Genomic DNA, 27,660 nt, shown 5'->3' with positions numbered 1-27,660 from the left:
AGGGGCATTAAGTTAATGCTTGCTCCCAGGTCACAAAGTGATTTATCAACAGCCATGCTCCCAATCGTGCAAGGTATGAGAAAGCTGCCAGGGTCTTTGAGTTTTGGAGGTAACCCTTGTTGAATGATGGCACTACACTCTTGATTGAGAACCACGGTTTCTTTTTCTTGCCAACTCCTCTTCTTGGTGATCAACTCCTTAAGAAACTTTGCATACAATGGCATCTGTTCTAGAGCTTCTGCCAATGGGATGTTGATTTCAAGTTTCTTGAAGATCTCTAAAAACCTTGGGAATTGTTGGTCCTTTGCTCCTCTGTGTATCCTAGTTGGGTATGGAAGCTTGGGTACATAAGCTTTCACTCCTTCATTTTGTTTTCTTTTTGTGGATTCATACTTTCCTTGCCATCACGGTTGCCTTCTTGACTTGGTGGATTGCCTTGTGGCTTGACAACCTCCTTGCCTTTGTTAGATGTTGAAGCCTTTTCTTCATCTTGCCTCTCCACTGTGTCTTGCTCTTTGGGTTTTGTTGCTTCTTTATTTGAACTTTCACCAACTACCTTGCCACTCCTTAATTGCAAAGCCTTACATTCTTCTCTTGGGTTGGGTATTGTGTCACTTGGGAGGACATGGGTTGGTTTCTCGGCTTGTTTGGCTAGTTGTCCCACTTGTCTCTCAATGTTCTTCATAGTGACCGCTTGTTCTTGTTGTCCCTTAGCTAAAGCTTGAGTGGTTTGAGCAAGTGCTTGCAAGGTTGCTTCCAGACTTGAGATTCTGGCCTCATGATGGTCAATTGGAGGTATGATGGGGGTTGATTGTTGTTGGAAGTTGTTGGGTGGATTAGTGTGGTAATTTTGTGAGTTGGATGTTGGTGCAGAGAAGTTATTTTGGTGGGTTTGTGAGTTATGATGGGGGTGTTGATATGTGTTTTGTGTTTTTCTATATTGGTTAGTGTTGTTGGTATGGTGATTTTGGTTGTTTGTGTTACGGGTGTGATTGTGGTTGTTGTTCTTTTGCCAATGGTTTTCTCCCCACTTTAAATTGGGATGATTCTTCCAAGATGAGTTGTATGTATCACCATGGAATTCCTCCTGAGAATTTGAAGTATTCTGCATGTATTGAACTTGTTCTTGTGGTTGTTCAACCGTGGTTCCTTCACCTTGGTTCCATTCAAGTGATGGTTGATTTGTTGTGTTCACTGATGCAAGTTGCATACCATCCATTCTCTTTGTTATCATCTCCATTTGTTGTTGGATTTGTTGGTGCATTAACTTGTTTTGTGCCAAGATAGCATCAACACCTTCAAGCTCCATTACACCTTTCTTTGGGGGTGGATTGTGTTGCCTCTCTGATGAGTAATAATATTGATTGTTTGCCACAATCTCAATGAGGTTTTGAGCCTCCTCAGCAGTTTTCATCATGTTGAGTGATCCTCCTGATGAGTAGTCTAGTCCCTTCCTTGCTTCTAAGCTTAAGCCTTCATAGAAGTTTTGGAGCTTAACCCAATCACTAAACATGTCTGGGGGACATCTTCTCATTAGTGCCTTATATCTTTCCCAGGCTTCGTACAATGACTCCCCTTCCATTTGCCTAAAAGTCTGAACCTCTGTCTTCAACTTGATGACCTTTTGAGGTGGGTAGAACTTTGCTAGAAATTTGCCCATCACTTCATTCCAATCATTGAGGCTTTCCTTGGGGAATGATTCTAGCCATTGAGTGGCTTTATCCCTCAAAGAGAATGGAAATAGCAACAACTTGTAGACATCTGGATGCACTCCATTTGTCTTCACTGTATTGCATATCCTCAGAAAAACAGAGAGATGTTGATTTGGGTCTTCAAGAGGTCCCCCTCCATAAGAGCAATTGTTCTGTACCAAAGTGATGAGCTGAGGTTTTAGCTCAAAGTTATTGGCCTGAACATTTGGTGTAGCAATGCTGCTCCCACAATGTCTTGGATCAGGGATAGTATACGAGGATAACACCCTTCTAGCTCGTCCACCATTGTTGTTGACCCCTCCAGGAGGATTGTGCATCTCATCCTCCATGGCTTGATCTTCTCCTTCTGATTCCTCTGACCCTTCTTCACCAACTATGAACTTTCCCCTTTCTGCTCTCCTTAACCTTCGGCGGGTTCTCTCGTCCTCAATATCACGTCTACTTGTTCCTGACATACACAAACAGAACCAAAATCACAAGTGAAACACTCTAGAATGAGGGTGAAATTGGAGTTAGTGAAACAAAGTATCAAACAGTTAGTGGGCTTAGCAAAAACACAATAAAAATGCTTAATCCAAACCACCTTTCACTTAATCATTGTCAATCTAACCAATCCCCGGCAACGGCGCCAAAACTTGATACGTAAAAATTAAGATTTCACGTACAACCGGCAAGTATACCGGGTCGCATCAAGTAGTAAAACTCACTAAGAGTGAGGTCGATCCCACGAGGATTGGTAGATAAAGCAACTTTAGTTAAATGGTAAATTTAGTTAAGCGAATAAGATTTTGATTTTGTGATTAATGTAACTTTTGAACATAAGTGCAGGAATGTAAATTGCAAGGAATTTAAAACAGGACAATAGAAATAAAATGGAAGTAAATGACGGAAACTTAAAGTGCAAGATACTTAAATGACATCAAAGATAAATTGCTAGGAATTAAAGGTTGCAGAAATTTAAAGAGCATAAGAGCAAGAGCAAGAAATAAAGAGACAGAATGTAGATGACAAGAAAAATAAATTGCAAGAATGTAAAGGGAGATGGGGTGATGGGTATTCAAACAACTAATAAGCAAAAGAAATAAGAATTGATGGTAGAGAAGATCATTAGGGATCAGAGATGTTAGTTTTCATGAATTGATGTTAGTCAAATTCCTCTCAATCATGGGTATAGATCTATGGCAAGTGGGTGATTGAACCCCAATCTCTTGGTGATTCAATCTCTCTCAACATAGCCAATTGCCACTCTCGTGATCTAATTGTTCATGAGAAGAGATGAAGCTCATATATTATCCAGCCACACAATTTCTATAATCTCAACCAAGGAGAGTTACATCTCACATACTAACCAAGGTATATTGATTAAAGAAATCATGAAAGGATGAACTCTAAAATGAATTATGTGGCTCATTCCTCAAATTCACCACATAATTCATGTAGATTAACCCCTCTCTCGATGGTGGTTGAATCTATGAAGAGCAAGAGTTCCCTCTTTAGATCAACCACTAGAATTGAGGAGGAATGATGGGTTCATCAATCCATTCCAACAAACAGAGCTCCTCCCCCTAATGAAAGTGGGGTTTAGTGAGTCATTGCTCCAAATTCAACAACAATTGCCATAAACAAGAATTAAACTAAGTGTAAAGGAAGAAGAAGAAGAAGAATGAAGTGCTTAAAACTTGAAAATGAAGAAGAAAAATTCCAATAGAAAACCAAAGAGAACTCTCTCGGAAGCACCCAAAAGAGTCTTCAAAATTCAAGTGCTAAAAAGTGAATAAAAATGCTAAGTCTTAAACAGTATTCAAAAGTGTCAAAAAAAGTCCCCCACAAGTACATCAATCTCTTCTATTTATACTACTCTAAAACTCTTCCAAAGATCTTCAATTGGTTTAGCAATATGGGCTTCTCTTTGTTGAATTCTTGGCTCAATTGAAGAAGTTGTTGGCCTTTGTGATGAATAGGGGAAGCAAAGCAAGTTGGCACCAATTCTGGCCCATTGAGGGGCGTTGTTGGCAATAACTCAGGCCTTAGTGCACGTTGGCAATGTGCATGCCAATTTCCTGGAAGTGAGTTTGAGACTTGGGCGTTGCTAGCCCAAGTTGTTGCAAACAACTTGCTCTTTCTCTTTTTGGCCTTACTTTCATGCTAAATGTAGCCCAGAATTTGAGTGTCAACCTTCAGCTTTAATATGGACTATTATACATCATTGGAAAGCTCTTGATGTCTATTTTCTAATGCCATTGGAATCACCTCAATTGGACTTTCCTAGCTCAAGTTATGGCTCCTCAAAGAAGGTAAGGTCAAGCTGCCAAGTTGTTGCCAAGTTGTTGTGAATAACGCACCCTCAACCCCAAGTTAGCAACGTGCTCGAGCATCACTCTCCCAAGGCAAGGACTTGAGGCTGGCGTTGTTGCAAAACACGCCCCCTTTGTGCACGTTGGCAACGTGCTCGATCCCACATCCAAGGATCATCTCTAGCTCCCTTGAATTTCATTTCATGTTCTTGTTTTTAGGGCCTAAAGATGACTCTGGTTTGGCTTCAATCTTGTGCTCCACCATGGACTATTATATATGGTTGGAAAGCTCTGAATGTTAGCTTTCCAACGCAACTGGAAGTACTCAATTTGGATCTCTGTAGCTCAAGATATCTTCCATTGAAGTGGACATGTTCAGGCTGCCTTGTTTTGGCAAGTTGGCGTTGGCAACGCCCATCTAGCGTTGGCAACGTGAGTGGTGCGGCATTTGGGCGTTTGGAACGCGGTTGGTGCGCCATTGGGCGTTTAGCAGCCTGGTTGGTGCGCCATTGGGCGTTTGGCAGCCTGGTTGGTGCGCCATTGGGCGTTTGGCAGCCTGGTTGGTACGCCATTGGGCGTTTGGCAACTTGGCTGGCACCAAAACTTGGTGCCTAGCCAAGCTTTCTTGTGTGGCGTTGGCAACGCCATTCTTGAGTTGGCAACGCCAGCTCCTTTTCTTCCAGGGCTCCATTTGTTGCTTGGTTGTGTGGCGTTGGCAACGCCCATCTTGAGTTGGCAACGCCAGCTCCTTTTCTTCCAGGGCCAAGCTTGATTGTTTGGCGTTGTTAGCCTGCGTTGTCCTCAAAAACGCCCCTCATTTCTAGGCTGGCAACGTGCTCGAGGCTCCAAATCCAGGGCCAAGTTCCTTGTGTGGGCGTTGGCAACGCCAGCTTCAAGTTGGCAACGCCAACTTTGCTTCCTCCAGGGCCAAGTTCCTTGCTTGTGTCTTGTGTGGCGTTGGCAACTTGGTTCTAGAGTTGGCAACGCCAACCTTGCTTCCAGGGCCAAGTTCCTTGTGTGTGAGCGTTGGCAACTTGGTTCTAGAGTTGGCAACGCCAACTTTGCTTCCAGGGTTGCCAAGCTTGCTTGGTGTGGTTGTGTGTGGCGTTGGCAACGCCAATCTCAAGTTGGCAACGCCAACTTCTTGCCTTGGTTGCCTCCAGGACCAAGCTTGCCTTGTGTTGTGGAGTTGGCAACGCCAATCCCAAGTTGGCAACGCCAACTTCTTGCCTTGGTTGCCTCCAGGACCAAGCTTGCCTTGTGTTGTGGAGTTGGCAACGCCAATCCCAAGTTGGCAATGCCAACTCCTTGCCTTGGTTGCCTCCAGGACCAAGCTTGCCTTGTGTTGTGGAGTTGGCAACGCCAATCCCAAGTTGGCAACGCCAACTTCTTGCCTTGGTTGCCTCCTTCTTGCTTCCATGCTTCCTTGTTTCATCACCTATCATCAACAAGGGAGATAGCTTCAAAGTCTTACCAATTCAAGCAATAAATTTCATGAGATTCATTCATACTCATTCATATATGTATTCCTTAAATCATTTGCATGAATTTGGCTAGAATTAACATGTTCCTTGATATCATCATGCATGGAAACAAAACTCATAAAAGGACTTGTTTATTTAGAGAAAATGAGTGAATTTAAACTAAAACTAACTAAACTAACTAACTAATAATGCAAATATGCATTTGCATCACAACACCAAACTTAAAATATTGCTTGTCCTCAAGCAAAATATAAAGGACTTTGTCACAAGAATCTAAGATGTAAGACTTGAATGTTCTCCCAGAGAGTAATTTCTCATTGAGCATGTTCTCCTCACTTGTGTGGTCATAAATTTATTGTAATTGAACACAACTATTCAACTTTTTCAATTAAAATGCTTGCTTCACTACTAAATTGGTTAACTTCACTAGACTTCTTTCACACCTAAGCACATGATCCTTGAACCAATTTTTTTCTGCTTATTTCTTTTTCCTTCTTTTTTTTTTCTTTCCCTTTTTCTTTCAATTAAGCTCGAAATCTTGTCTTAAGGCGGCTCTTTAGCATAAGCTTTCAATCAACAATCCCAAACCAGTTGGTTCAAGTTGTTAAGTGTTGAGACACTCTTAAAGATTTACTCACTCAAGCCTCTTTCCTTAACACATTCAGTCACAGGCATATAACATTGAAATTTTGTTTGGATAGTGGTGTCCAGCACCTCTTTGGGTTGCTAAATGTTCTGTTATAGAGCTACTCTTGATTGTGGGTTTTCAATCGATAATCCCGAGTTAGTTAACTCAAGTTACCGGGTGATGAAGCACCCCTCGGATTTACTAGCCCAAGTATGTCTCTTAACATCAATCACCACAGACACATATCCAACTTTTGTCATTGATGCCTAGCCTTTCATTCTTTGTATTCTATTTTCTTTATTGTCAAGGTTATTTGTGCTTTTACTGATAAAGCCCTTGTGATCCTTAACCAAGCTAGTCTTGTATTAGCAAGCATTCTTTTGAATTTCTTGAACATTGCTTCTTTCACAATAAATATACTAGCACTTTTCTTATGGGACAACATGATCCTTTTTAAGCTAGATTTCTCTCTGTTCTTGCTCAAACTACATCTTTTATTCCAATGACAAGTAAAAATATTAAAGACAAGCAACTATTCCAAATCTGTGAGTGGTGATGCATGGAATGGGCAACATAAAAGATAATGCTTCACAAAGAAAAAAAAAATGCATCCTAGAAGGTATACCATATTTCAGACATACATCTTCTTTATTTAAAACATAAAGAAACAAAAAAAAAATAAAGGAACTTCACCACCTTTAGTCTTCATGTCCCTTTTCCTTTGCTTGATTCTCCTTGCTTTCCTTTGCCCTTTGGATCTTGTTTCTTTTTGCTTCTTAGCTCTCCTTGTTGCTTTGTTGTTGAATCTCCCTTTGGATCTTCTTTCTTTTTGCTCCTCCTTTCATTATGCAATGGATCATTATAGCTCTATTCACCGTTACCTCAGAGTTATTTGAAGTAGAGATCAGTGACCTCCTCACTATGTCATGCCATCCTTTTGCTTGAGGTATGAGATCACCTCTCCGAAGTTTGAGTGGTCGGCCATGTGAATCCAATACCCAATCAGTGCCTATTCTGCACAAGTCACTCACCACATCCACATATCTTGGGTCATTTTCAACCCTTTCTTCATAGCTAGGTCGTTTGAACTGTTTGTGCTTGACCCTTAGCACCCTATTGATGGTGTCCGGGCTAAAATCAACATCCACACCTCTTACATAGCTCATGTATGGTTCTTCATCATCATATTCTCTTATCACATTAGTGAAGAACTCATGGATGAGAAGCATGCTTATTTCTTGAGGTTGGTCACAGAGAAGCTCCCATCCCCTTTTTCTGATTATTTTTTGTATCTCAGGGTATTCATCTTTTTTAAGCTTGAATGGTAGCTCTGGAACAACATCTTTGCTTGACATCCAACTAAAAATTCGCTCATTGTGTTTGGATTTGAATCTTCTTTGATCAAATTCATCTTCTCTCCTATCCCTTGATGATGAGGCCATTGAGATTCACTTGCAAGATTGAATCTCCCCAACACCAAACTTAGATGAATGCTTGTCCTCAAGCATAAGGAAAATGATTGTGAATGAGAGAGATATGGGATAAGCACGGTGACTTAGAGAAGGTAGAAAATGATGGTGAAGGAGATTGAGTCTTTCGGTTATGTGAGAGATGTGATGCTTCAAGAGTTTTTGTTGGGTAAAGATGAGGTTCAAGGTTAGAATTTGTGAAACATGGAGTAGGTTGGAGGTTGAGTATGAGTTCGGCTAGTGAAGTGAAAGTTGGTGGGTAGAAGAATGAATGATGAATGAATATGGTTGAAGTATTTAAAGTGAAAGTTGGTGGGAAGGCATTTAAGGCTCGGTCATGGCATGCTTCCTTATGCACAATGCATGTTGATTTCTTTTTCCCCATGCACAAAGTTTAAAATTCATGTGACTACCCTTCCTTATGTATCCGTGATCTTTCTTCAAGATTCCCCATCATTTCTTTCCTTCTTTCATTATATGCTTCCAAGATTCCCCATCACTTCTTTCTTTCTTTCCTGCAACAAAATGCCAAAGGCTTGAGATTCTTAAAGTGACATTAATGGCTAAAAACTTATGATTATGTTCCTATACAAAATTGACTAAATTAGATTCCCTAATCTATTTTTTTAGCATTAATAATGCAAGTAAAGACACCAAACTTAGTTTGTGACTAAGTGTTCTATGGAATTAATTCCAAAGATAGCCACATCAAACTTAGTAATTTACCTACATTAAATGCTTTTTTTTTTTTTCACGTATTTTTTTTTTTATTTTATAACTAAAGTAGATGACAAAACTTTCATAGCTTAGCATTTTCGTGTATGTATGGACACCAAACTTAGTTTGTGGCTAAGTGTTATAGAACACACATTTGCTATTACTTCAAGATTGGCCACACCAAACTTAGTGCCTTGCATACACCATGTACTAGTCTACTTGATCATTATTGGTTACTAAAACATGAAATTAAAAGACTCCCTGTGCATGGGTTGCCTCCCATGAAGCGCTTTGTTTATTGTCCTTAGCTCGACATTGCAGCTTCTTTGCTCATGTTAAGAGTTGCACACTCTCTTCCTTGCTCCAAGGGCCACCAAAATAGTGCTTCACCCTATGTCCATTGACTGTGAAGGTTTGTTTTGAGGCTTCATCAAGCAATTCAACATAGCCATGAGGTGATACTTTGGTGATGGTGTATGGACCAGTCCATCTAGACCTCAGCTTCCCAGGGAAGATCTTCAATCTTGAATTGAATAATAACACCTTTTGGCCTGGTTCAAATGTTCTTTGAGAGATCCTCTTATCATGCCATCTCTTTGCTTTCTCCTTGTATATTTTGGCATTGTCATATGCCTCCAATCTGAACTTCTCAAGCTCATTGAGTTGTAGCAACCTCTTCTCTCCTGCTGCTTGAGCATCTAGATTTAGAAGTTTGGTGGCCCAGAAAGCCTTATGTTCAAGCTCTACAGGGAGGTGGCATGCCTTTCCATACACCAATTGAAAGGGAGATTTTCCTATGGGTGTCTTGAAGGCTGTCCTATATGCCCAAAGTGCATCATCTAGCTTCCTAACCCAATCCTTTCTTGTTGTTCCCACAGTTTTCTCCAAGATCCTTTTTAGCTCTCTGTTAGCAAGTTCAGCTTGTCCATTGGTTTGTGGGTGATATGGGGTAGCTACTTTGTGTGTAACACCATACTTGTGGAGTAAGGAATTGAGTTGCTTGTTGCAAAAGTGGCTTCCCCCATCACTTATAAGCCCTTTGGGTACTCCAAATCTTGTGAAGATGTTCTTCTTGAGGAATTGTAAGACCACGTTGGTATCACATGTGGTGGTGGCTATTGCTTCTACCCATTTGGAGACATACTCTACTGCTACCAGGATGTATTTGAACGTGTAGGATGGAGGAAAAGGTCCCATGAAATCTATTCCCCACAAATCAAAGAGTTCCACTTCCAAATGAACTTTTGGGGCATCTCATTTTTCTTTGACAAACCCCCTGCTCTTTGACATTCATTGCATTGGCTCACAAACTCCCTAGCATCCTTGAAGATTGAAGGCCAATAGAAACCACTTTGAAGGACCTTAGCAGCAGTTCTTTCAGCTCCAAAATGACCACCATAACTAGAGTTGTGACAATGCCATAGTATGTCCTTCATCTCATTTTCTGGCACACATCTTCTTATCATTCCGTCTGGGCATCTTTTGAACAAGAATGGTTCGTCCCAAAAGAAGAACCTAGCCTCATGCAACAGCTTCTTCACTTGTTTTCTTGTGTACTCTTGTGGAATGATTCTTCCTGCCTTGTAGTTGGCCATGTCTGCAAACCAAGGGACATGTTGAATGTGCAAAAGATGTTCATCTGGAAATTCTTCATTTATTGATGGAAAGTTGTCTAGGCATTGATGAGCGGATAATTTGTATACTTTTTGGCATTGTTTTTAGTATGTTTTTGATATCTTTTAGTTAGATTTTAGTACATTTTTATTAGTTTTTATTTAAAATTCACTTTTCTGGACTTTACTATGAGTTTGTGTGTTTTTCTGTGATTTCAGGTATTTTCTGGCTGAAATTGAGGGACCTGAGCAAAAATCTGATTCAGAGACCAAAAAGGACTGCAGATGCTGTTGGATTCTGACCTCCCTGCACTCGAAGTGGATTTTCTGGAGTTACAGAAGCCCAATTGGCGCGCTCTCAACGGCGTTGGAAAGTAGACATCCAGGGCTTTCCAGCAATATAATAGTCCATACTTTGTCCAAGATTTGATGGCCCAAACCCGCAAAGCAATCCGGCCTCAGGAATTCCAGCGTTAAACGCCGGAACAGGAATAAAAGTTGGAGTTAAACGCCCAAACTGGCATGGGAGCTGGCGTTTAACTCCAGAAAAGGTCTCTACACGAATTTCCTTGATTGCTCAGCCCAAGCACACACCAAGTGGGCCCGGAAGTGGATTTTTATGTCATTTACTCATCTTTGTACACCTAGGCTACTAGTTATCTATAAGTAGGACCTTTTACTATTGTATTAAGGAGCTTTTATCAAGACTTTGGTAGCTATCTTCACTTTTATGCTATCTTAGATCTTTGGGAGGCTGGCCATTCGGCCATGCCTAGACCCTGTTCTTATGTATTTTCAACGGTGGAGTTTCTACACACCATAGATTAAGGGTGTGGAGCTCTGCTGTACCTCGAGTATTAATGCAATTACTATTGTTCTTCCATTCAATTCCGCTTATTCTTTTACCAAGATATCACTTGTTCTTCACCTATGAACAAGGTGACTGACAACCATTCTTGTTCTACAAGCATTCGAGGCTTAGTGAATATCTCTTGGATTCTTCGGAGTCTTCGTGGTAAAGGCAGGACCTGATGGCAGCATTCAAGAGAATCCGGAAGGTCTAACCTTGTCTGTGGTGTTCTGAGTAGGATTCAATGACTGAATGACTGTGACGTGCTTCAAACCCTGAGGGCGGGGGCGTTAGTGATAACGCAAAAGAATCACTGGATTCTATTCCGCGCCTGATTGAGAACCGACAGATGAATTCCGCTATGCCGTGACAGGACATATGCAATCGCTTTCACTGAGAGGATGGGAGGTAGCTGCTGACAACAGTGAGACCCTACACGAGCTTGCCATGGAAAGGAGTAAGAAAGGATTGGATGAAGGCTGTAGGAAAGCAGAGAGACGGAAGGGAAGGCATCTTCATACACTTGTCTGAAGCTCATACACCAATGATATACATAAGTATCACTATCTTTATCTTATTCTTATTTTCGTTCATCATCATATACAATTGAGTTTGCCTGACTAAGATTTACAAGATGACCATAGCTTGCTTCAATACTAACAATCTCCGTGGGATCGACCCTTACTCACGTAAGGTTTTATTACTTGGACGACCCAGTGCACTTGCTGGTTAGTTGTGCGAAGTTGTGTAATGCCATGGTATTGAGCGCACCAAGTTTTTGGAGCCATTACCAGGGATTATGAGAGTTGTGAAAAAGTATAGTTCACAATTTCGCCGACCAAGTTTTTGGCGCCGTTGCCGGGGATTGTTCATGTTTTGAGCAAGCTTTTGGTAACATCAGAGCCAAGATCCGGCAACAACATCAAATTTTTGGTGTTATTGCCCGGGATTGTTTAGGCTGGACAACTGACGGTTCATCTTGTTGCTTAGATTAGGTATTTTTTTTTTCGAAATTCTTGAAGATGAATTCTAGAGTTTCATGATGATTTGTTGAAATCTGGCTGGCTGAGAAGCCATGTCTAATCTGGTTGGACCGAGGTTTCAACTTATCACCACAAGAGCTTGTTGATTTCGTATCAATCTTGCTGTTGGAGCAGTGATTTGCTAAGGCTTGGCTGACCTTGGTCATGTCTAGTGTTTTGGACCGAAGCTTTCTTTGAAAGCTTGGCTGGCTGTGAAGCCATGTCTAATTCCTGGACCGGAGCCTTAGACTAGCATTGCACTGATTCCTGGAATTCTCATTAAGAATTTTGATACTTTCTTTTCACTTAATTTTCGAAAAATACAAAAAAAAAAAAAAAATTTGCAAAACCATAAAATCCCAAAAATATTTCTTGTTTAAGTCTAGAGTCTCATCTTAAGTTTAGTGTCAAATGCATGTTTTTGTTATATTTTTTGAATCCATGCATATATTTCTTTGTTTTGATCTTTGAATTCTATTGACTTGAAGTATTTTGTGTGTCTCATATGCACTTTCATGTTGTTAGTGTCAGTAGTACACAAACTGCTAAGTTTGGTGTCTTGCATGCATTGTTAATTGATTCCTTTTGCATTTTGATTATCAAAAATCCAAAAATATTTTTAATTTGTGTCCTTTCAAGTCAATGATACAAAGAATTGAAGATTCAAAACATGCTGCAGAGGAATTATACAGAAAAAGCTGAGCATTCAAAAATGCCCAGTGAAGAAGGCAGACTGGCGTTTAAACGCCAGCCAGGGTACCTGGTTGGGCGTTTAACGCCCAAAAAGGGTGCATTTTGGGCGTTAAACGCCAGAATGTATACCATTCTGGGCGTTTAACGCCAGGATGGTGCAGGGGGAAGATTTTGTTTTCAAAATCAAATTTTTTTTAGTTTTTCAAAATCAAATCTTTTTCAAATCAAATCTTTTCAATCAAATGTTTTCAAAATCAATTTCTTTCCTTTTTAAAAGATACTTACTAACAATTAATGATTTGATTGAACATCACAAGATTGTTACCTTTTCTGTTGAGAAAGGTTTGAATGTTTCAAATCATATCTTTTCTTGTTAGGCAAGTCATTCATTTTTAAAATCATATCCTTTCAAATGGTTTTCAAATCATATCTTTTAAAAATGCTTTCAAATCATATCTTCTCAATCACATTTTTTTTTTTAAACTCATAACTTTTCAATTAAATCTTTTTAACCACATCTTTTTCAAAACAGTTTTCAATCAAATCTTTTTAATTTCTAATTTCAAAATCTTTTTCAAAAATCACTTGGTTTCCTTTCCACTTTGATTTTCGAAAATCAATTGATGTTTTTCAAAAATGTTTTCAAAGTATTTTAATTAATTTTCGAAAATCTTCTTCCCTCCTTCCCACATCCTTCTATTTATGGAGTGCCACTCCTTCTCAATGCACAATTCGAACCTTATCTAACTAAAGTTCGAATTTATCTTCTCCTTCTTCTTTCTATTTCTCTTTTCCTCTGACACTTAAAGGAATCTCTATACTGTGACATAGAGGATTCCACATTTTCTTGTCCCCTTCTCTTTCATATGAGCAGGAGCAAGGACAAAGGCATTCTTGTTGAAGCTGATCCTGAACCTAAAAGGACTTTGAAGAGAAAGCTAAGAGAAGCCAAAGCACAACTCTCTTTAGAGGACCTGACCGAATTCTTCAAGGAAGAAAACATGGCAGCAGAAAACAACAACAATGCAAACAATGCAAGGAAGGTGCTGGGTGACTTTACTGCACCTACTCCTGATTTTTATGGGAGAAGCATCTCTATCCCTGCCATTGGAGCAAACAACTTTGAGCTTAAGCCTCAATTAGTTTCTCTAATGCAACAGAATTGCAAGTTCCATGGACTTCCAATGGAAGATCCTCATCAGTTTTTAGCTGAATTCTTGCAAATCTGTGACACAGTCAAGACTAATGGGGTTAACCCTGAGGTCTATAGACTGATGCTATTCCCTTTTGCTGTAAGAGACAGAGCTAGAATATGGTTGGACTCTCAACCTAAAGAAAGCCTGGACTCATGGGAAAAGCTAGTCAATGCCTTCTTGGCAAAATTCTTTCCACCACAAAGATGGAGTAAGCTTAGAGTGGAAGTCCAAACCTTTAGACAAAAGGATGGAGAATCCCTCTATGAAGCTTGGGAAAGATACAAACAATTAATCAGAAAATGTCCTTCTGACATGCTTTCTGAATGGAGCATCATAGGTATTTTCTATGATGGTCTCTCTGAACTATCTAAGATGTCCTTGGATAGCTCTGCAGGAGGATCTCTTCATCTGAAGAAGACGCCTGCAGAAGCTCAAGAGCTGATTGAAATGGTTGCAAATAACCAATTCATGTACACTTCTGAAAGGAATCCTGTGAACAATGGGACTAATCAGAAGAAAGGAGTTCTTGAGATTGATGCTCTGAATGCCATACTGGCTCAGAATAAGATATTGACTCAACAAGTCAATTTGATTTCTCAAAGTCTGTACTGGAATGCAAAATGCACCAAACAGTACTGAGGATGCTTCATCTAAGGAAGAAGCTTATGATCCTGAGAACCCTTCCATGGAAGAGGTGAATTACCTAGGAGAACCCTATGGAAACACCTATAATTCTTCATGGAGAAATCACCCAAATCTCTCATGGAAGAATCAAGAGAGACCTCAACAAGGTTTCAATAACAATAATGGTGGAAGAAACAGGTTTAGCAATGGCAAGCCTTTTCCATCATCTTCTCAGCAACAGACAGAGAGTTCTAAGCAGAATACTTCTGACTTAGCAACAATGGTCTCTGATCTAATAAAGACCACTCAAAGTTTCATGAATGAAACAAGGTCCTCCATCAGAAATTTGGAAGGACAAGTGGGTCAGCTGAGCAAGAAAGTTACTGAACTCCCTCCTAGCACTCTCCCAAGTAATACAGAAGAAAATCCAAAAGGAGAGTGCAAAGCCATAGACATGGCCGAATTCTGGGAGGAAGGAGAGGCAGTGAACGCCACTGAGGAAGACCTCAATGGGCGTGCACTGGCCTCCAGTGAGTTCCCCAATGAGGAACCATGGGAATCTGAGGCTCAAAATGAGACCATAGAGATTCCATTGGACTTACTTCTGCCATTCATGAGCTCTGATGAGTATTCTTCCTCTGAAGAGGATGAGTATGTCACTAAAGAGCAAGTTGCTAAATACCTTGGAGCAATCATGAAACTAAATGACAAGTTATTTGGAAATGAGACTTGGGAGGATGAACCTCCCTTGCTCACCAAAGAACTGGATGACTTGTCTAGGCAGAAACTGCCTCAAAAGAGGCAGGATCCTGGGAAGTTTTCTATACCTTGTACCATAGGCACCATGACCTTCAAGAAGGCCTTGTGTGACTTAGGGTCAAGTGTAAACCTCATGCCCCTCTCTGTAAAGGAGAAATTAGGGATCCTTGAGGTGCAAGCTGCAAGAATCTCATTAGAGATGGCAGACAATTCAAGAAAACAAGCTCATGGACTTATAGAGAATGTTTTGGTGAAGATTGAAGACCATTACATTCCTACTGATTTCATAGTCCTAGAGACTGGGAAGTGCATGGATGAATCCATCATCCTTGGCAGACCATTCCTAGCCACAGCAAAGGCTGTGATTGATGTTGATAGAGGAGAGTTGATCATTCAAGTGAATGAAGAATCCATGGTGTTTAAGGCCCAAGGATATCCCTCTATCATCATGGAGAAGAAGCATGAAGAGCTTCTCTCAAAACAGAGCCAAACAGAGCCCCCACAGTCAAACTCTAAGTTTGGTGTTGGGAGGCCACAACCAAACTCTAAGTTTGGTGTTGAAACCCCACATTCAAACTCTAAGTTTGGTGTTGGGAGGTTTCAACACGGTTCTGAGTGTTTCTGAGGCTCCATGGGAGTCCTCTGTCAAGCTAATGACACTAAAGAAGCGCTTGTTGGGAGGCAACCCAATGTTTTATAATTAATTATTTTCTTTTGTTATTTTTGTAGGTTGATGATCATAAGAAGTCACAAAAACAATGAAAAAAGCAAAAACAAAATGAAAAACAGGAAGAAAAACAGCACACCCTGGAGGAAGATGCTGCTGGCGTTCAAACGCCAGTCAGCCTAGCAGTTGGGCGTTTAACGCCCAGTCTGGCACCTTTCTGGGCGTTTAACGCCAGAAAAGGGCACCAGACTGGCGTTAAACGCCAGTAAAGGGCAACAACCTGGCGTTAAACGCCAGGAATGGGCACTAGCCCGGCGTTTAACGCCAGAAATGGCTCAAAACGTGATTTTGAGCAACTTTTGGTGCAGGGATGACTTTTCCTTGACACTACAGGATCTGTGGACCCCACAGGACCCTACCATCACTCTCTCTCTTCTTCCCCCATTCACCAATCACCTCAACACCTTTTCCCCAAAAACCCCTCACCTATCAAATCCCATCTTTCTCTTCACCACTCACATCCATCCTTCATAAAACCCCACCAACCTCACCCTTCAAATTCAAACCACTTTCCCTCCCAAACCCACCCTCAAATGGCCGAACCTTTTACCCCCCTCTCTCCTATAAATACCCTTCTTCAACTCTTCATTTTCACACAACCTAAACACCCTTTCTTCTCCCTCTTTGGCCGTATACACCACCATCTCCCTCTTCTTCATTTCTTCTTCTTCTACTCTCTTCTTTCTTCTTTTGCTCGAGGACGAGCAAATATTTTAAGTTTGGTGTGGTAAAAGCGTTGCTTTTTCATAACCATTATGGCACCAAAGGCTGGAGAAACCTCTAAAAAGAGGAAAGGGAAAGCAAAAGCTTCCACCTCCGAGTCATGGGAGATGGATAGATTCCTCTCAAAGGTGCATCAAGACCACTTCTATGAAGTTGTGGCCTTGAAGAAGGTGATCCCCGAGGTCCCCTTTTCACTCAAAAAGGGTGAATATCCGGAGATCCGCCATGAGATCCGAAGAAGAGGTTGGGAAGTACTTACCAACCCCATTCAACAAGTCGGAATCTTGATGGTTCAAGAGTTCTATGCCAATGCATGGATCACAAAGAACCATGACCAAAGTGTGAACCCGAATCCAAAGAATTATCTTACTATGGTTCGGGGGAAATACTTGGATTTTAGTCCGGAGAGTGTGAGGGTGGCGTTCAACTTGCCTATGATGCAAGGAGATGAGCATCCTTTCACTAGAAGGGTCAACTTTGATCAAAGGTTGGACCAAGTCCTCACAGTCATATGTGAAGAGGGCGCACAATGGAGGCAAGACTCAAGAGGAAAGCCGGTTCAATTGAGAAGGCATGACCTCAAACCCGTGGCTAGAGGATGGTTAGAGTTCATACAACGCTCAATCATTCCCACTAGCAACCGGTCCGAAGTTACCATAGACCGGGCCATCATGATCCATAGCATCATGATTGGAGAAGAAATAAAAGTTCATGAGGTTATAGCCAAGAACTCTATAAGGTGGCGGACAAGACCTCCACTTTGGCAAGATTAGCCTTTCCTCACCTCATTTGTCACCTCTGTTATTCAGTTGGAGTTGACATAGAAGGAGATATCCCCATTGATGAGGACAAGCCCATCACCAAGAAAAGGATGGAATACACAAGAGACCCCTCTCATCAAGAAATCCCTGAGATTCCTCAAGGGATGAACTTTCCTCCACAAACTATTGGGAGCAACTAAACACCTCCCTAGGAGAATTAAGTTCCAACATGGGACAACTAAGGGTGGAGCATCAAGAACACTCCATTCTCCTCCATGAAATTAGAGAAGATCAAAGAATCATGAGGGAGGAGCAACAAAGACAAGGAAGAGACATTGAGGAGCTCAAGCACTCCATAGGACCTTCAAAAGCAAGGAAGAGCCGCCATCACTAAGGTGGACCCATTCCTTGATTTCCTTGTTCTTTATTCCTTTGTTTTTCGAATTTTATGCTTTATGTTATCCATGTTTGTGTCTTATGATCATTAGTGTCTTAGTGTCTATGCCTTAAAGTTATGAATGTCCTATGAATCCATCACCTTTCTTGAATAAAAATGTGCTTAATTGAAAAAGGAAGAATTGCATGAATTTTGAATTTTATAATAGTTTAATTATTTTGATGTGGTGGCAATATTTTTGTTCTCTGAATGTATGTGTAAACAGTGCATATGTATCTTGAATTTGTGGTTCATGAATGTTGGCTCTTGAAAGAATGATGAAAAAGGAGACATGTTACTGAGGATCTGAAAAATCAATAAAATGATTCTTGAAGCAAGAAAAAGCTATTCAAAAAAAAAAAAAAAAAAAAAAATCGAAAAAAGAAAGAAAAGAAAGAAAAAGAAAAGAAATAAAGTTGTGATCCAAGGCAAATAAGAGTGTGCTTAAGAACCCTGGACACCTCTAATTGGGGACTTTAGCAAAGCTGAGTCACAATCTGAAAAGGTTCACCCAATTATGTGTCTGTGGCATGTATGTATCCGGTGGTAATACTGGAAGACAGAGTGCTTTGGGCCACAGCCAAGACTCAATAAATAGCTATGTTCAAGAATCATCATACTTTACTAGGAGAATCATTAACACTATCTGGACTCTGAGTTCCTAAAGAAGCCAACCATTCTGAATTTCAAGGGATAGATTGAGATGCCAAAACTGTTCAGAGACAGAAGGTTAAAAGCCCCGCTCATCTAGTTAATACTGATCTTCACAGATGTTTTTGGAATTCATTGCATATTCTCTTCTTTTGATCTTATTTGATTTTCAGTTGCTTGAGGACAAGCAACAATTTAAGTTTGGTGTTGTGATGAGCGGATAATTTGTATACTTTTTGGCATTGTTTTTAGTATGTTTTTGATATCTTTTAGTTAGATTTTAGTACATTTTTATTAGTTTTTATTTAAAATTCACTTTTCTGGACTTTACTATGAGTTTGTGTGTTTTTCTGTGATTTCAGGTATTTTCTGGCTGAAATTGAGGGACCTGAGCAAAAATCTGATTCAGAGACCAAAAAGGACTGCAGATGCTGTTGGATTCTGACCTCCCTGCACTCGAAGTGGATTTTCTGGAGTTACAGAAGCCCAATTGGCGCGCTCTCAACGGCGTTGGAAAGTAGACATCCAGGGCTTTCCAGCAATATATAATAGTCCATACTTTGTCCAAGATTTGATGGCCCAAACCCGCAAAGCAATCCGGCCTCAGGAATTCCAGCGTTAAACGCCGGAACAGGAATAAAAGTTGGAGTTAAACGCCCAAACTGGCATGGGAGCTGGCGTTTAACTCCAGAAAAGGTCTCTACACGAATTTCCTTGATTGCTCAGCCCAAGCACACACCAAGTGGGCCCGGAAGTGGATTTTTATGTCATTTACTCATCTTTGTACACCTAGGCTACTAGTTATCTATAAGTAGGACCTTTTACTATTGTATTAAGGAGCTTTTATCAAGACTTTGGTAGCTATCTTCACTTTTATGCTATCTTAGATCTTTGGGAGGCTGGCCATTCGGCCATGCCTAGACCCTGTTCTTATGTATTTTCAACGGTGGAGTTTCTACACACCATAGATTAAGGGTGTGGAGCTCTGCTGTACCTCGAGTATTAATGCAATTACTATTGTTCTTCCATTCAATTCCGCTTATTCTTTTACCAAGATATCACTTGTTCTTCACCTATGAACAAGGTGACTGACAACCATTCTTGTTCTACAAGCATTCGAGGCTTAGTGAATATCTCTTGGATTCTTCGGAGTCTTCGTGGTAAAGGCAGGACCTGATGGCAGCATTCAAGAGAATCCGGAAGGTCTAACCTTGTCTGTGGTGTTCTGAGTAGGATTCAATGACTGAATGACTGTGACGTGCTTCAAACCCTGAGGGCGGGGGCGTTAGTGATAACGCAAAGAATCACTGGATTCTATTCCGCGCCTGATTGAGAACCGACAGATGAATTCCGCTATGCCGTGACAGGACATATGCAATCGCTTTCACTGAGAGGATGGGAGGTAGCTGCTGACAACAGTGAGACCCTACACGAGCTTGCCATGGAAAGGAGTAAGAAAGGATTGGATGAAGGCTGTAGGAAAGCAGAGAGACGGAAGGGAAGGCATCTTCATACACTTGTCTGAAGCTCATACACCAATGATATACATAAGTATCACTATCTTTATCTTATTCTTATTTTCGTTCATCATCATATACAATTGAGTTTGCCTGACTAAGATTTACAAGATGACCATAGCTTGCTTCAATACTAACAATCTCCGTGGGATCGACCCTTACTCACGTAAGGTTTTATTACTTGGACGACCCAGTGCACTTGCTGGTTAGTTGTGCGAAGTTGTGTAATGCCATGGTATTGAGCGCACCAAGTTTTTGGAGCCATTACCAGGGATTATGAGAGTTGTGAAAAAGTATAGTTCACAATTTCGCCGACCAGGCATGCATCTTGTGGCACCCTTGATAAGTGGTCAGCAACTTGATTTTCATTGCCCTTTCTATCTTTGATCTCAATGTCAAACTCTTGTAGGAGTAGCACCCATCTGATTAACCTTGGTTTGGCATCCTGTTTTGACATAAGATACTTAAGAGCAGCATGGTCAGTATACACTAAGACTTTAGATCCAATCAAATATTGTCTAAACTTATCAAAAGCATATACCACAGCTAGTAGCTCTTTCTCTGTTGTGGTGTAGTTCTTTTGAGCTTCATTCAACACCTTACTTGCATAGTAGATAACATGAAGCTTCTTTTCCTTCCTTTGCCCCAACACAGCGCCAATTGCAAGGTTGCTTGCATCACACATGAGTTCAAAAGGTAGTCCCCAAGTTGGGGGTGTGATGATTGGTGCTGTGGTGAGCTTAGCCTTTAGAGTTTCAAAAGCATGCTTGCATTCATCATCAAAGATAAAAGGATTTTCTACCACCAGCAAATTGCTTAGTGGCTTTGCTATTTTGGAAAAATCTTTGATGAATCTCCTATAAAATCCAGCATGTCCTAAGAAACTTCTAACAGCTTTCACACTAGTTGGCAAAGGAAGTTTTTCTATAATTTCTACTTTTGCCTTGTCAACTTCTATACCCTTTCTTGAAATTTTGTGACCAAGAACAATGCCTTCGGGTACCATGAAATGGCATTTTTCCCAATTCAAAACTAAGTTTGTTTCTTGGCATCTTTTCAAGACTAAGGTAAGATGGTGCAAGCAAGTATTGAATGAATCACCAAAAACAGAGAAATCATCCATAAAGACTTCAATGAATTTTTCTACCATGTCTGAGAAGATTGAAAGCATGCATCTTTGAAAGGTAGCTGGGGCATTGCAAAGTCCAAATGGCATCCTCCGGTATGCAAAGACTCCAAAGGGACAAGTGAAGGAAGTCTTCTCTTGATCCATGGGGTCAACCACTATCTGATTATACCCAGAATATCCATCAAGAAAACAATAATAAGCATGGCCAGCCAACCTTTCAAGCATCTGATCAATGAAAGGTAGAGGAAAGTGGTCTTTTCTTGTTGCATCATTCAACCTCCTATAGTCTATGCACATCCTCCACCCTGTCACTGTTCGTGTTGGGATAAGCTCATTCTTCTCATTAACAATGACAGTCATGCCTCCTTTCTTAGGTACTACTTGCACTGGACTGACCCATGGGCTGTCAGATATAGGGTAGATGATCCCAGCCTTGCACAACTTCAGGACTTCCTTTTGAACAACCTCCTTCATTGTTGGATTCAATCTTCTTTGAGGTTGTACCACAGGTTTGGAGTTCTCCTCCAAGAGTATCTTGTGCATGCATATGGCAGGGCTTATGCCCTTCAAGTCATCAATGGTCCACCCCAAAGCCTCTTTGTGAGTTCTCAAAACCACAAGGAGCTTTTCTTCTTCTTCTGCATTCAATGTGGAATTGATGATCACTGGGAAGCTATCCTTCTCACCAAGAAATGCATATTTAAGATGAGGGGGTAGTGGTTTCAACTCTTGTTGTGGTGCCTTTTCTTTGGTAGCTTCACTTGGTTCCTTTGATGCTTCCAACGTGTTTTCTTCTTGTCCTTTGATGTTATGGACTTCCTCTTGTTTCATTTGATGGTTTGTGTCAAGCACTTCTTCAACCAAAGAGTCTACTACATCAATCCTCATGCAATTTTCTTTCTCAACAGGGTGTTGCATCGCTTTGAAGACATTTATGGTCATTTGCTCATCATGCACCCTGAAGATCATCTCTCCCTTTTCCACATCAATGATTGTTCTAGCTGTAGCCAAAAAGGGTCTACCAAGAATGACTGAATTGTTTCCCTCTTCATCCATGTCTAGGACCACAAAATCAGCTGGGAATATGAAGTTTCCCACCTTCACCAAGAGGTTCTCAACTACTCCATTTGGCACTTTGATGGATCTGTCAGCAAGTTGGAGTGACATCCTTGTGGGTTTGAGCTCTTCAATCATCATTTTCTTCATCATGGTAAGGGGCATTAAGTTAATGCTTGCTCCCAGGTCACAAAGTGATTTATCAACAGCCATGCTCCCAATCGTGCAAGGTATGAGAAAGCTGCCAGGGTCTTTGAGTTTTGGAGGTAACCCTTGTTGAATGATGGCACTACACTCTTGATTGAGAACCACGGTTTCTTTTTCTTGCCAACTCCTCTTCTTGGTGATCAACTCCTTAAGAAACTTTGCATACAATGGCATCTGTTCTAGAGCTTCTGCCAATGGGATGTTGATTTCAAGTTTCTTGAAGATCTCTAAAAACCTTGGGAATTGTTGGTCCTTTGCTCCTCTGTGTATCCTAGTTGGGTATGGAAGCTTGGGTACATAAGCTTTCACTCCTTCATTTTTGTTTTCTTTTTGTGGATTCATACTTTCCTTGCCATCACGGTTGCCTTCTTGACTTGGTGGATTGCCTTGTGGCTTGACAACCTCCTTGCCTTTGTTAGATGTTGAAGCCTTTTCTTCATCTTGCCTCTCCACTGTGTCTTGCTCTTTGGGTTTTGTTGCTTCTTTATTTGAACTTTCACCAACTACCTTGCCACTCCTTAATTGCAAAGCCTTACATTCTTCTCTTGGGTTGGGTATTGTGTCACTTGGGAGGACATGGGTTGGTTTCTCGGCTTGTTTGGCTAGTTGTCCCACTTGTCTCTCAATGTTCTTCATAGTGACCGCTTGTTCTTGTTGTCCCTTAGCTAAAGCTTGAGTGGTTTGAGCAAGTGCTTGCAAGGTTGCTTCCAGACTTGAGATTCTGGCCTCATGATGGTCAATTGGAGGTATGATGGGGGTTGATTGTTGTTGGAAGTTGTTGGGTGGATTAGTGTGGTAATTTTGTGAGTTGGATGTTGGTGCAGAGAAGTTATTTTGGTGGGTTTGTGAGTTATGATGGGGGTGTTGATATGTGTTTTGTGTTTTTCTATATTGGTTAGTGTTGTTGGTATAGTGATTTTGGTTGTTTGTGTTACGGGTGTGATTGTGGTTGTTGTTCTTTTGCCAATGGTTTTCTCCCCACTTTAAATTGGGATGATTCTTCCAAGATGAGTTGTATGTATCACCATGGAATTCCTCCTGAGAATTTGAAGTATTCTGCATGTATTGAACTTGTTCTTGTGGTTGTTCAACCGTGGTTCCTTCACCTTGGTTCCATTCAAGTGATGGTTGATTTGTTGTGTTCACTGATGCAAGTTGCATACCATCCATTCTCTTTGTTATCATCTCCATTTGTTGTTGGATTTGTTGGTGCATTAACTTGTTTTGTGCCAAGATAGCATCAACACCTTCAAGCTCCATTACACCTTTCTTTGGGGGTGGATTGTGTTGCCTCTCTGATGAGTAATAATATTGATTGTTTGCCACAATCTCAATGAGGTTTTGAGCCTCCTCAGCAGTTTTCATCATGTTGAGTGATCCTCCTGATGAGTAGTCTAGTCCCTTCCTTGCTTCTAAGCTTAAGCCTTCATAGAAGTTTTGGAGCTTAACCCAATCACTAAACATGTCTGGGGGACATCTTCTCATTAGTGCCTTATATCTTTCCCAGGCTTCGTACAATGACTCCCCTTCCATTTGCCTAAAAGTCTGAACCTCTGTCTTCAACTTGATGACCTTTTGAGGTGGGTAGAACTTTGCTAGAAATTTGCCCATCACTTCATTCCAATCATTGAGGCTTTCCTTGGGGAATGATTCTAGCCATTGAGTGGCTTTATCCCTCAAAGAGAATGGAAATAGCAACAACTTGTAGACATCTGGATGCACTCCATTTGTCTTCACTGTATTGCATATCCTCAGAAAAACAGAGAGATGTTGATTTGGGTCTTCAAGAGGTCCCCCTCCATAAGAGCAATTGTTCTGTACCAAAGTGATGAGCTGAGGTTTTAGCTCAAAGTTATTGGCCTGAACATTTGGTGTAGCAATGCTGCTCCCACAATGTCTTGGATCAGGGATAGTATACGAGGATAACACCCTTCTAGCTCGTCCACCATTGTTGTTGACCCCTCCAGGAGGATTGTGCATCTCATCCTCCATGGCTTGATCTTCTCCTTCTGATTCCTCTGACCCTTCTTCACCAACTATGAACTTTCCCCTTTCTGCTCTCCTTAACCTTCGGCGGGTTCTCTCGTCCTCAATATCACGTCTACTTGTTCCTGACATACACAAACAGAACCAAAATCACAAGTGAAACACTCTAGAATGAGGGTGAAATTGGAGTTAGTGAAACAAAGTATCAAACAGTTAGTGGGCTTAGCAAAAACACAATAAAAATGCTTAATCTAAACCACCTTTCACTTAATCATTGTCAATCTAACCAATCCCCGGCAACGGCGCCAAAAACTTGATACGTAAAAATTAAGATTTCACGTACAACCGGCAAGTATACCGGGTCGCATCAAGTAGTAAAACTCACTAAGAGTGAGGTCGATCCCACGAGGATTGGTAGATAAAGCAACTTTAGTTAAATGGTAAATTTAGTTAAGCGAATAAGATTTTGATTTTGTGATTAATGTAACTTTTGAACATAAGTGCAGGAATGTAAATTGCAAGGAATTTAAAAACAGGACAATAGAAATAAAATGGAAGTAAATGACGGAAACTTAAAGTGCAAGATACTTAAATGACATCAAAGATAAATTGCTAGGAATTAAAGGTTGCAGAAATTTAAAGAGCATAAGAGCAAGAGCAAGAAATAAAGAGACAGAATGTAGATGACAAGAAAAATAAATTGCAAGAATGTAAAGGGAGATGGGGTGATGGGTATTCAAACAACTAATAAGCAAAAGAAATAAGAATTGATGGTAGAGAAGATCATTAGGGATCAGAGATGTTAGTTTTCATGAATTGATGTTAGTCAAATTCCTCTCAATCATGGGTATAGATCTATGGCAAGTGGGTGATTGAACCCCAATCTCTTGGTGATTCAATCTCTCTCAACATAGCCAATTGCCACTCTCGTGATCTAATTGTTCATGAGAAGAGATGAAGCTCATATATTATCCAGCCACACAATTTCTATAATCTCAACCAAGGAGAGTTACATCTCACATACTAACCAAGGTATATTGATTAAAGAAATCATGAAAGGATGAACTCTAAAATGAATTATGTGGCTCATTCCTCAAATTCACCACATAATTCATGTAGATTAACCCCTCTCTCGATGGTGGTTGAATCTATGAAGAGCAAGAGTTCCCTCTTTAGATCAACCACTAGAATTGAGGAGGAATGATGGGTTCATCAATCCATTCCAACAAACAGAGCTCCTCCCCCTAATGAAAGTGGGGTTTAGTGAGTCATTGCTCCAAATTCAACAACAATTGCCATAAACAAGAATTAAACTAAGTGTAAAGGAAGAAGAAGAAGAAGAATGAAGTGCTTAAAACTTGAAAATGAAGAAGAAAAATTCCAATAGAAAACCAAAGAGAACTCTCTCGGAAGCACCCAAAAGAGTCTTCAAAATTCAAGTGCTAAAAAGTGAATAAAAATGCTAAGTCTTAAACAGTATTCAAAAGTGTCAAAAAAAGTCCCCCACAAGTACATCAATCTCTTCTATTTATACTACTCTAAAACTCTTCCAAAGATCTTCAATTGGTTTAGCAATATGGGCTTCTCTTTGTTGAATTCTTGGCTCAATTGAAGAAGTTGTTGGCCTTTGTGATGAATAGGGGAAGCAAAGCAAGTTGGCACCAATTCTGGCCCATTGAGGGGCGTTGTTGGCAATAACTCAGGCCTTAGTGCACGTTGGCAACGTGCATGCCAATTTCCTGGAAGTGAGTTTGAGACTTGGGCGTTGCTAGCCCAAGTTGTTGCAAACAACTTGCTCTTTCTCTTTTTGGCCTTACTTTCATGCTAAATGTAGCCCAGAATTTGAGTGTCAACCTTCAGCTTCAATATGGACTATTATACATCATTGGAAAGCTCTTGATGTCTATTTTCTAATGCCATTGGAATCACCTCAATTGGACTTTCCTAGCTCAAGTTATGGCTCCTCAAAGAAGGTAAGGTCAAGCTGCCAAGTTGTTGCCAAGTTGTTGTGAATAACGCACCCTCAACCCCAAGTTAGCAACGTGCTCGAGCATCACTCTCCCAAGGCAAGGACTTGAGGCTGGCGTTGTTGCAAAACACGCCCCCTTTGTGCACGTTGGCAACGTGCTCGATCCCACATCCAAGGATCATCTCTAGCTCCCTTGAATTTCATTTCATGTTCTTGTTTTTAGGGCCTAAAGATGACTCTGGTTTGGCTTCAATCTTGTGCTCCACCATGGACTATTATATATGGTTGGAAAGCTCTGAATGTTAGCTTTCCAACGCAACTGGAAGTACTCAATTTGGATCTCTGTAGCTCAAGATATCTTCCATTGAAGTGGACATGTTCAGGCTGCCTTGTTTTGGTAAGTTGGCGTTGGCAACGCCCATCTAGCGTTGGCAACGTGAGTGGTGCGGCATTTGGGCGTTTGGAACGCGGTTGGTGCGCCATTGGGCGTTTAGCAGCCTGGTTGGTGCGCCATTGGGCGTTTGGCAGCCTGGTTGGTGCGCCATTGGGCGTTTGGCAACTTGGCTGGCACCAAAACTTGGTGCCTAGCCAAGCTTTCTTGTGTGGCGTTGGCAACGCCATTCTTGAGTTGGCAACGCCAGCTCCTTTTCTTCCAGGGCTCCATTTGTTGCTTGGTTGTGTGGCGTTGGCAACGCCCATCTTGAGTTGGCAACGCCAGCTCCTTTTCTTCCAGGGCCAAGCTTGATTGTTTGGCGTTGTTAGCCTGCGTTGTCCTCAAAAACGCCCCTCATTTCTAGGCTGGCAACGTGCTCGAGGCTCCAAATCCAGGGCCAAGTTCCTTGTGTGGGCGTTGGCAACGCCAGCTTCAAGTTGGCAACGCCAACTTTGCTTCCTCCAGGGCCAAGTTCCTTGCTTGTGTCTTGTGTGTGGCGTTGGCAACTTGGTTCTAGAGTTGGCAACGCCAACCTTGCTTCCAGGGCCAAGTTCCTTGTGTGTGAGCGTTGGCAACTTGGTTCTAGAGTTGGCAACGCCAACTTTGCTTCCAGGGTTGCCAAGCTTGCTTGGTGTGGTTGTGTGTGGCGTTGGCAACGCCAATCTCAAGTTGGCAACGCCAACTTCTTGCCTTGGTTGCCTCCAGGACCAAGCTTGCCTTGTGTTGTGGAGTTGGCAACGCCAATCCCAAGTTGGCAACGCCAACTTCTTGCCTTGGTTGCCTCCAGGACCAAGCTTGCCTTGTGTTGTGGAGTTGGCAACGCCAATCCCAAGTTGGCAACGCCAACTCCTTGCCTTGGTTGCCTCCAGGACCAAGCTTGCCTTGTGTTGTGGAGTTGGCAACGCCAATCCCAAGTTGGCAACGCCAACTTCTTGCCTTGGTTGCCTCCTTCTTGCTTCCATGCTTCCTTGTTTCATCACCTATCATCAACAAGGGAGATAGCT

General features: G+C 41.3%; 1 non-coding gene and 1 pseudogene across 1 annotated transcript; both read right to left on the bottom strand.

Moving 5' to 3' along the window:
- LOC130981007 (uncharacterized) overlaps positions 1–27,660 on the bottom strand; it is a 186,008-nt pseudogene that overhangs the window by 1,909 nt on the left and 156,439 nt on the right.
- LOC130984722 (small nucleolar RNA R71) lies at positions 13,889–13,996 on the bottom strand. Its single transcript, XR_009088636.1, has one exon. It is a non-coding gene; the product is annotated as a small nucleolar RNA R71 (small nucleolar RNA).

The sequence above is a fragment of the Arachis stenosperma genome, chromosome 5, assembly GCF_014773155.1.
Source record: "Arachis stenosperma cultivar V10309 chromosome 5, arast.V10309.gnm1.PFL2, whole genome shotgun sequence".
Lineage (NCBI taxonomy): Eukaryota > Viridiplantae > Streptophyta > Magnoliopsida > Fabales > Fabaceae > Arachis > Arachis stenosperma.
This window is presented reverse-complemented; position numbering and strand designations above follow the sequence as displayed.